Consider the following 10,286-nt stretch of genomic DNA (forward strand, 5'->3'; position numbering starts at 1 on the left):
CTCTGTCCCGCCACCGGGGGACTGCGCTTTCTGCCCCGAAAAATGAGGCTGTCCCTTTCTCTACACCCTTAACCAGAGGTACACCTGCGGCCCTTGGGGGCGTTGCCGCGAAAGGAGTTAGATTTCCCTGGACTGAAACCGACTGAGACCGTCATCGCTCTAAATATCTAAGAAGCAGAGACAAGTTGCGTTGCAGGGTGTCTGTGCATCGCTTCACTGATTTTTTTTTTTTAAGTGCATTCTTTTCAGCAGATTTCCATCCCTCACCTCCCTCTCCTGGGGAGGTAATGGTAAACATCAGAAGGATTTGGGAGATTCGAAACTCGAGCCTTGCTTCTTGGAAGTGGGGGAATTGGGAGTCTGCAACGGGAGGGAGAGGCAGAGCAATCAACTCTGCTTGCTGGGGACAGGGGCTGCCCCTGCACCCACCCAGGGCCAGTATCTACCAGGGGCTGGCTCGCTGAGTCCCATTTACCCCATTTACCCTGCCAGCCACAGCTGGGTGCCTGGCGGGTCTGTCTGTTTTCACAGATGTGTTTGGCATCTCCGGTTTTGTTTGATCATATAACAGGAACAACAGCTGAAAGAAAAAGTATATAATGTCTAAATATTAACTAGATACCTAGTGCCAAAGAGGTGAAGCAAATGTTAATCAAATAAGATGAAGAACACAGACTTTTCCCTGAGTGAACCAAAGCTCACTGCTGCTCTCAGCTGGACACGAGTTTCCTTCACTGAAGCTTTAGTTCAGATAAAGATTATTCCTTTATAATATATTTTTTACGGTACACTGGAGACCTCTGAAATGCAGAGTCTGGTGTCCTGTAAATCATTCCGTGTAACTTGAGATGCTTTTCTCAAACACCACACGACTGCATTACTGTAATGTTAATGGGAAGGGGCCAGCTAGAGCTGGGAGAAACCATGAGCTTGGCCCATCTCTCTTCCCACTCCAAGGCCAGCTCTGGGTGGTCAGCCAGGAGGCCCCAGTGGCAGCAAATATTGCCGCTGCCGTGCCCCATCTCCCTTTGCAGGTCCAGGCACCAGGATACTCAACATGTGGCCCAGGCCACCCTGTAGTCCAAGTGCCCAAACTTTTCCATCTACCCTCTCAGCAATCCAAATAAACCTTCTCTGTATCTAGTTTTACTCAAGATGTGCTTTTTCACATTTGGCAAGGCTTTGATAAAACTGTGTTAAAATTTAACCCAGAGGTGGTGACCGGCAAAGCCGAATGAGGCCGGCACAGTAATATGAAGAAATTTCAGCTAGTTGCAGTACTTAAATATTAAGGGCTTTCCAGCAAAAAAAAAAAAAAAATCTGGAGATGAGGTTTCTGTTGAAATAACAGATCCAGCAGATTTGGGCCCCTCAGCCAGAGCTGAGAAGCCTCCTTTAGGTGGAGCACGTATGCCGTATTCTTCATGGGGCACCCAGATTGTCCCCCTGTATTTATGTTACTTGCCTGGACGATGCTAAGGAGGAAATTTCCAGGAATCCCTTCTCCCTCTTGTCCCCAAATAGTCACACTTTAATAAAAGACTCTTGAAAAAATGGAGCCCCACTGGTAAGGTGTCAGCCCCACAACTGATGTCAAAGAGGTGATTTGGGGACCAGAGGAGCTTTGTAGATTTCTCACTTAGTCAGTTGTCTATTTTTTTCTACTCTTGATCCAGGCTTTTTCTGGAAGTGAATTCTTGAGAAACCTACAATAAAAAGCAGGAGCTATCTACATAGGGAGGACCCAGACTTCGTTCAGCAAATCCCAGTGGATCTGGAGACCAGATAGAATTTTTTTTTTTTTTTTTTTTTTTTCTGTTTCCACTGCCAACACCCATGCTCATTAAGGCCTATCTGAGTTTTTGCAATATTCCTCCAACTGCTCTCAAGGCCTCCCTTAAGCCTCACGTACCTGTTTCTATTCATCCTAGGGCACAGTATTTCTGAGACAGAGCTCTACAAATGCCCTCAGTGACTCTGTACCCTTCCTCTCACTGCCTCCGAACTCACAGACTCCAACCTCTTTACCTTTGCGCTAGGGTGCCCTTCCACCTTTTATGTGTCTCACAGTCACATTGCCAAACCAAACAGTACCCACCATTCAAACGTGCACGCTGCATCATTGTTTCATCTCCATATGGTCAGACAATAGAATTAAAACAAAGCTGTCATTTGCTAGCTAAGTGGCTCTCTCGGACAGGTCATTTCACCTCCCTGAGCCTCATCTTCTGCATATATAAATTATGGACAATAAGACTCACCCCAAATTGTTTTTATAAAGAATCAAATTGACTTACAGAGCATATGCAAAAATACCTGGCTCCCTGCCTGACATGTGGTGGCTACCAATAATTGTTTGGATCTAAATATTGGCTCATCCTTGCCGGTCTTCTTTTCTTATTAAAACCTTATCCGTGAAAAATATGTGTGTGCCCTTTCTTCAAAACCAGCGGAATGTGTCAGCTGAAGTTCACTTTCCTAAGCTGCTCAGTTGCATTGATAAAGCCAAGTCCAAAGCTTTCGATAGTTTTTTGGGTTTCTTTAAGCAATAGAAACTAACTCTGACCAACTTCGGTTTGGTTCGGTTTTTTATTAAAGAAATTTACTAGAAGGATGTATATAACTCACGTAACTGAGGGAATTTTTAAAAAATCAACAACAAACAAAAAGCAGCAGTCAGCTTTGGAAAAGGCAATAAATGGGGCGGATAAGTGTATAGCTGCCATCACTGCCGTTCAGCAAATACTGTCGGCTCTCCTGTGGCCCACGGGAGGCATGTGTTTTCTTGGCCCCTTGAAGTTAGGTGTGACTCTGTGCCCTGCTGGCTAATGAAACAAGAGGAAGTGAGATTGTCTCTTGCAGGAAGAAGGTTTGAAACACAGCGGGACATTTACCGGTGGGAATGTTTTTCCTGCCTGGCAATTGTGCAAGAGGGGGCTTGAGCCCATCTTAGCTGCCATCTACTCAATCCTCCACACTGAGCAAGGACAGTAAAGAGCCAGCCCCTGATCACTTGTAACATGAACAAAAAATACACCTTGCTTGTTCTCAGCTCCTGAGACGTGGACGGTTGGTTTGTGAATACAACACAACCTAGACTGTCTGACTGTTGAAAACATACATATTATGAATTTCCTCTGCTCTGGACCAAAATGACTTCCACAAGCCAATATTAGAATTCCCTTTCACAGAGGTGGATGAATGATGGATTAGAAGTCTACATTGTCCCAGCAGTACAGACAGAACCTTTGTCTCATATACAGCAAATATATTTCCCCATTTTGTCTTTTACCTGTCAATAAAAAGGTATATCTATAGAAATCCGGAGGTAAAGCTCCAACCAAAAGCAACGTGGTGACAAAAATGAACATTATATACTTATAAAAGGAGCAAAAGGTTAAAAAATAATAATAATGGCTATGAACTTTACAGGACCGTGCATTGAAAAGGATCTCACATGGGAAATCAGGAAATACTTAGAGCTGAAAGCACTACATGACAAAATCTGGTGGGTGGAATTCAGCAATACTTATAAGAAAGATTGTATCTTCAATATACTTATCCAAAAGGAAGAAAGATTAAAAGGAAATGAAGAAGCTAGAAAAAGAGCAAGAGGGTCAAGTAAGGAAGAATGGAAATGATCAGCTAATTGCTGTGGATCGAACTGTGTTGCCCCAAAATTTATGTTGCAGCCTTAAACCCCAATGTTGCCATATCCAGAGACAAGGTCTTAGGAAGGAAGGTTAAAATGAGGTCATAATGGTGGGACCCGAATCGGATAGGACTGTGGCCGCCTAAGAAGCTAAAGAGATACCTCTGTCTGTTTCGTCACACACATATACACACCCTGCCGTCTGAGGACACAGTGAAAAGCGGACCTTATGTAAGCGAGGAAGAGAGTCCTCACCAGAACCTGACCAGATCTCAGACTTCCAGCCCCCGGAACTGTAAGAAAATAAATTTCTGTTGTTTAAGTCATCTGCTTTATGGTATCTCATTATGGTAACCCAAGCTAAGACATTTATCTTTTACAGTTTTGTAAATAGGTTCTGGTACCAATTCCAATGTGTATGTATTTTTGGGAGCGGGGGGGGGGGGGGGGGGGGGGTGGTCCCCACACCAACAAGAAATTCTTGTGACGCCAGCTGGGTGTTCTACAATTCAACTCAATTCTGACACTATCTACCTGGAGACAGCATCAGATTCCACAGATAAGGGGCTCAGTCCCACGAGAGCTCCCCCACTGCAGATGCCAATCGCAAATCCAGGTTGTCGCCACTGGCTATAAATCAGAGATTCCCAAGACCCCCTCCTCGGGTTTGATTAATTTGCCAGAGGGGCTCACAGAACTCAGAGAAACATTTTAGTTGCTAGATGACCAGTTTATTTTAAAAGGATATAATCAGGAGAAGCCAGGCAAAAGAGATGCCCAGGGCAAAGCAGGGGGACAGGGGTGGAGCTTCCATGCTCCCTGCGTGCTCCACTCTCCCAGTATCTCCCTGTGTTCACCAACTTGGAAGCTCTCCAAACCTGTTCTTCTGGGTTTTTATGAAAGCTTAATTACACAGGATTGATTAAGTCGTTGGCCATTGAGGATTGATCCAACCTCCAGCCCCTCTCCCCTCCCAGGAGGTTGGAGGGGAAGGGGGTGGGGGCAGGGACCAAAAGTTCCAACCCTCTGATCACAGGGTTTGTTCCCCTGGCAACCAGGCTCCATCTTTAGGCTGCCTCAGGGCTTTCCAAAAGTCACCTCACTAACATAACAAAAGACACCTTTATTGCTCCTATCATAGAAATTCCAAGGGTTTTAGGAACTCTGTGTCAGGAGGGGTGGGGATCAAATACATATTTCTTTTATAAGTCACAATATCACAGTCCACCCCCTACTCCTCTAACATGGATCCCTTAGAGCAAAACAATCATAAAGGTCAAAAGATACAGGCACATTACTAGAATCCCACTCAGTCATTAATAACTATCATCAAATGGTATGAAAAAGCCTCCCAGGGCCAGCCCACTCAGGTTTTCAGGCTTCCATTCAATCTCATCAGGTTCCAAAAGCAGAAGTGGTCTCAGCAATATGTGGCTTCACCCCTTCAGGCGCCTGGTATCATCAAGCTAAGAGACAGTAACATCTCTTCCTCTGAGCCCTTTGGAGGTGCTAATGTAATACTAGGTTTCCCTCATTGCGTAGCCTATTTATTGATTCCCCTTCCCCCAGCTACTATTTTTCTTTTTCTTTTTCCATTTATACCCAAACATTTCCACCTCTGAAAAGACAGTAGTTTCAGCCCCTGTGCTGGTCTAGATTGCAGGCAGCAATGCTGGTCTAGCGAGTGCCTCCCCTTCTGTTCCATTTCTATTCAGATAAGTGAGGGTTAAACAGGCACAGAGCTAGCAGGCTATCTTTCCCCCCAGACAATATATATACATTCACTGTTAATCCCAGTTTTGCTGGATGGGGTGAAGGTACATCCTGCCCCCCAGGATACTATTCCTAAGGGCCCCCATCAGGCCCTTAGGAATTCTGTCTGACATAAGGTTAAAAGCACAGTTACAGTGTTTTGTTTAGGAATCATCCCTACTTCTAGCCCCTTTAGTTGCAGACCTGGTCCTATGACCACTGCATCAAGTAGGGAGGAAAAAAGTTGAGATGATGTAGGGAAATTTTTTAAAAAGTATAGTCATCTCTGGGCATAGTCCCTCAGATCCACCAGAATCACCGAGAACTCTCTCCAGTTGGGACACACTTTTAGCCCCACTCATGTTCATGTTGAGTCTGAGCACACTCTTGTGAAGGTGTTTATTTTTATTTTTATCAGCTTTCTATTGCTTAGTTGCTATTTCTTACTGATTCATAAAAGTCTCTCATGTGGTAAGGATATCAGATTTTTTTCTCTTTCATATATATTCCAAATATTAAATTACCAGTTTGCCTTTATCAGTAAATTGTTTTTTATTGTTTTTTGATTACATAAGTTTTTATGTACACAATTTCTCTATTATTTCCTTTGTAGTTTCTACCTTTGGTGGAAAACCATGTCCCCAAAGTATGTAAATGTACATTTTCTTCTAGTACATTTTTTGGTTTATTTTCTACACTTAAATGTTTAAACCATCTGAAATTTATTTCAGTACGTAGTCTTACATGAGAACCTGACTTTATTTTTTTCTTCATTTCCCTAGCACTAGTTATTTCCCAACAGTTTGAAACACCAATGTTATATAATAAACCCAGAATGTTGGAGTTTTCCCACCCAGAAATATAGAAAGTGAATCTCCATTCATTCAATCTTCTTTTATATCTCTTATTGGACTTCTGTAATTTTATTGGCATAAACCTTACACAAATCTTTGGATGAGTGTTTTCACAGCTAATTCTGCTTTGTTCAATTTCATAGTTTCTTGCTTTCTTTCTGTTTCATTCATTTACTCATTCTTTCAGTTGTCATTTTCAAGAGACTAATATATTCTGGGCCCTGGATTAGACGTGGAGGATAAAATAACAAGGCAGAAAGCAACAACCCTGTCCTCATGAAGGCAGAAACAGTTACACAAGCAAGTTTAATAAAGTTAGGCATTTAGAAGAGAGAAAATACAATGTACTATGGAACACATTGTTGGAGATTCCTAACTAGCATATAGGCAAAAGAGAAGCCTTCAAAGAGGAAGTGACATTTAAATCCACATATAAAGGGAAAACTGGATTAAGCCAGGGAACGCAAGATTATTTTTAGTATGTGAAACATCTCACCCACTTCATTCATTGTCAATATACTTGGCAAACTACATTGAAGGTAACTTGACTAAGAGAAAGGTTAAGTTATTTTTCCCCATCTGCCAAAAACCTACAGCAAACATTATAATGAGACATTACAAAATATGAGAGCTGAACCTTTAAAGACAGGAACAAGACAAGTATACCTGTCATCACAGGTCCTGAATAGCCTTAAACTGGGGTTCTCAGTTAATGCAATAAGATAAGAAAGAATAATAAAAAACATGAGAATTGGGAAGCAAAAAACAAATGATTATTATTTGCATACTATGTGTTTGTTGGCAAAAGAAAATGTATGAAAATCTACAAACAAAAGAGTTTGGCAAGGTTGCTGAATAAAATTCAAAATACAAAGAGTAATAGCATTCTTATATACAATCTAGATACGTTTAGAAAATATAATTTTAAGAGAAGATACTCTTCAGAACCACAATAAAATCCATTAAGTACTTAGAAATAAACATAATAAAAGGCAAGTGAGTCCTTTATAGATAAAATTATACAACTTTTTGGAAGGGCATTATATTAGTTTCCTAGGGCTGCCATAACAAAGTACTACAAACAGTGTGGCTTAAAAAGAAATTTATTCTCTCACAGTTCTGGAGGCTAGAAGTCTGAAATCAAGGTGTCAGCAGAGCCATGCTCCCTCCGAGACTCTCAGGAGAATCCTTCCTTGCTGCTTCTTAGCATCTAGTAGTGGCCATCAATCCTTGGCGGTCTTTGGCTTGCAGCTGCATCACTCTGATCTCTGCCTCTTTTGTCACATGGTCTTCTTCCTGTGTGTCTCTGTCTTCATATGACACTTTCCTCTTCTTATAAGGACACCAGTCATACTGGCTTAGGGCCCACCCTGATGAGCTCATCTTAACTTGCTTAAATCTATAAAGGCCCTATTTCCAAATAAGTTCCCTTTCTCAGGCACCGAGGGATAGAACTTCAAAATATCTTTCTGGGAGACACAATTCAACTCACAACAGGCATAAACTTGTATGAATAAACAAACCTACACATTTATTCATTTATCATATTTATGAATGAAAAACTCAGTACTGTAAAGTTTCTCACCATTAATCACGAAATTCCAAGTAATTTCAAACACAATCCCAATAGGGTCATGTGTAAGTAAGTATGCATTATGTATATTTTGATAAGTTAATTCTAAATTTCACATGGAGTTATGGAAGCAAAGTGACATAAACCCCTCTTTGAGAAAATAAAACGTGTAATCAGAAAAACTAGTCTCCCTTTAAGAAGGGAAACAGATTTTTTAATTAAATAGAAAGATTAAAATAAATTTCTTAGTCCAAAAAGGACTTTGTTTATTCAGGTGCTACAATGTAAATTCTTTCCATATTCTGATAAGAAAGCTAAATTGACAACCTCATGAACTAATCAAGGAGCTTAGGTTTGTTGATATTAAACTAAGATGAAGTTCTCAAGTAGGAATATTGCAAGTAGAAATAAATGTAACTGTGTAATCTGATCTCCATCATAAGTGACAGATTTGAGCCTGTGTATTTCCCTGCCCTACCATGTACAGAGAAAAGAAGTCTCTAGTTGTGAAGTAATTTTTATAACAATGTCTTTACCTATCTGACATGTAAATATTTACATGTGCATGAGTGTTAGAATGTGCAAAATACACTTTCTATAATTATGAGGAGCCATAAAGCATGACTCATGTAGGAGGAAGTAATGATTGCTCATTGTTATTCATGTCAGTGAACTCATTTACAATGAACTCACTGGGTTTTTAAAAATGTTTTTACTTTGTAATAATTTTAGAATTACAGATGTGTGTCAAGATAGCACAGAGAGTTCCTTTATACACTTCGTGCAGCTTCCCCTAATGCTAACAACTTACATAAAGCATGGTACATGTGTCAAAACTAAGAAGCTAACCTTGCTACAGCACTATCAACTCAACCACATATTTTATTTGCATTTCACTATTTTTCCACTAATATTCTTCTCCTGTTCCAGTAGCCAATTGTGTTGTATTTTATTGTCATGTCTTCTTCATCTCTTCTGGTCTGTGTGTTGGAGGAGGTCATTGAGAGGATGTGACTGCTGGTTGATGCTGGAGCTGGACTCTGGCAACTGGAGGCCCCTCACCCCCATCCCTGTCCTTGGAATGTACATTCTGCTCACTGTTTCCACAGTTGGAGCCGTTTTCAAGGACACAGGCTGGAGAGGGTAACGTGTTGTTGAGACCATCTGGACAGTAAACATGACTAAGCCCCATTAAGGTCTCTATATAAACTTGGAGGATTCTGGAGGGCAGGTGTGGAGATCTACTCATATTGTGGCCACTCACAACAAGCCTTGTAATTTCCCTTGCTTATTAAACCTGCCACCTACCCATCTGGAGTGGCTGCCTCTTTCTCTGGTCTCTCCTTGCCCTCCGTGTATGGGGCTAGTTTCAGATTTCACCCCCGGGAACTCCCGAGGCTGTGAACAAACACTGTGGGAGTTTCTCAATCTTGTCATGACTTTCACAACCTCAAGACTTTTGAAGAGCACTGGACAGGTATTGTGTAGAACCGCTCAGTTTGGGATTTGTCTAATGTTTTTCTCATGATTAGTTTGGGGTTATGGTTTTGGAGGAAGATGACCACAAAGGAAGCGCTCTCCTCATCACATCCTATCAAGGATACAGGACATCGACATGACTTCTTGGTGATATTAGCCTTAAAACAAGATTAACGTGGTGTCTGCCAGGTTTCTCCACTATAAAATTATTTTCTTTCTCTTTCTGGACTCTATGTTTTAGAAGTGAGTGACTAAGTCCAGGCCATACTCAAAAGGAGAGCAATTAAGTTTCACTTCCTGGAGGGAAGACTATCAAAGATTATGCAAACATGTTAAAACCAGTAGGATAATTAGTAAGTATGGGGGGGGGGGGAGATATTTGAGGTTATGCAAATATCTTGTTTCTCTTTAAAGTTCCATCCACTAATTTTAGCATTCAGCAGTGGCTCTTACCTGCAGCAATTATTACTGTGGTGGTCTAATGGTGATTTTCTATTTCTCTCATTTTTTACATTTATTAATTGGAATTTTCATCTAAGGGAGATTCGTCCCTTCCATTTTTCTGTCTATTCAATTGCTTACTTACATCAGTATGGACTCACAGATATTTATTTTATTCTTTGATCTACACAATCAGTATAATCCTGTATAAATTGTAATTTATTTTGCTGTTGAAAATGTTCCAACTTTAGTCATTGGGAGTTCTTTCATGTTGGCTCCTGTATCCTTTCCACTTGTTCTCATTTTTTGTTTTTGTTGTTGTTGTTTGATACTTCCTGACTTCTTTCTGGCCACTTCAAGATGCTCCAGGCTTATCTATATGTCTGTGTATGTGTGTATGTATGTATGTATGTATGTATCTCTCTCTCTCTCTCTCCATATATATATAGGAGAACCAAATCTGGAAGCCAACATATAGGTTTAGTTTGAATGTTGTCTCTGAGTTTGGCACTCATGTGTTCAACAGGGTATGGGA

This window comes from Lipotes vexillifer, unplaced genomic scaffold (genome assembly GCF_000442215.2).
Source record: "Lipotes vexillifer unplaced genomic scaffold, Lipotes_vexillifer_v1.1 scaffold426, whole genome shotgun sequence".
In the NCBI taxonomy this organism is placed as follows: domain Eukaryota; kingdom Metazoa; phylum Chordata; class Mammalia; order Artiodactyla; family Lipotidae; genus Lipotes; species Lipotes vexillifer.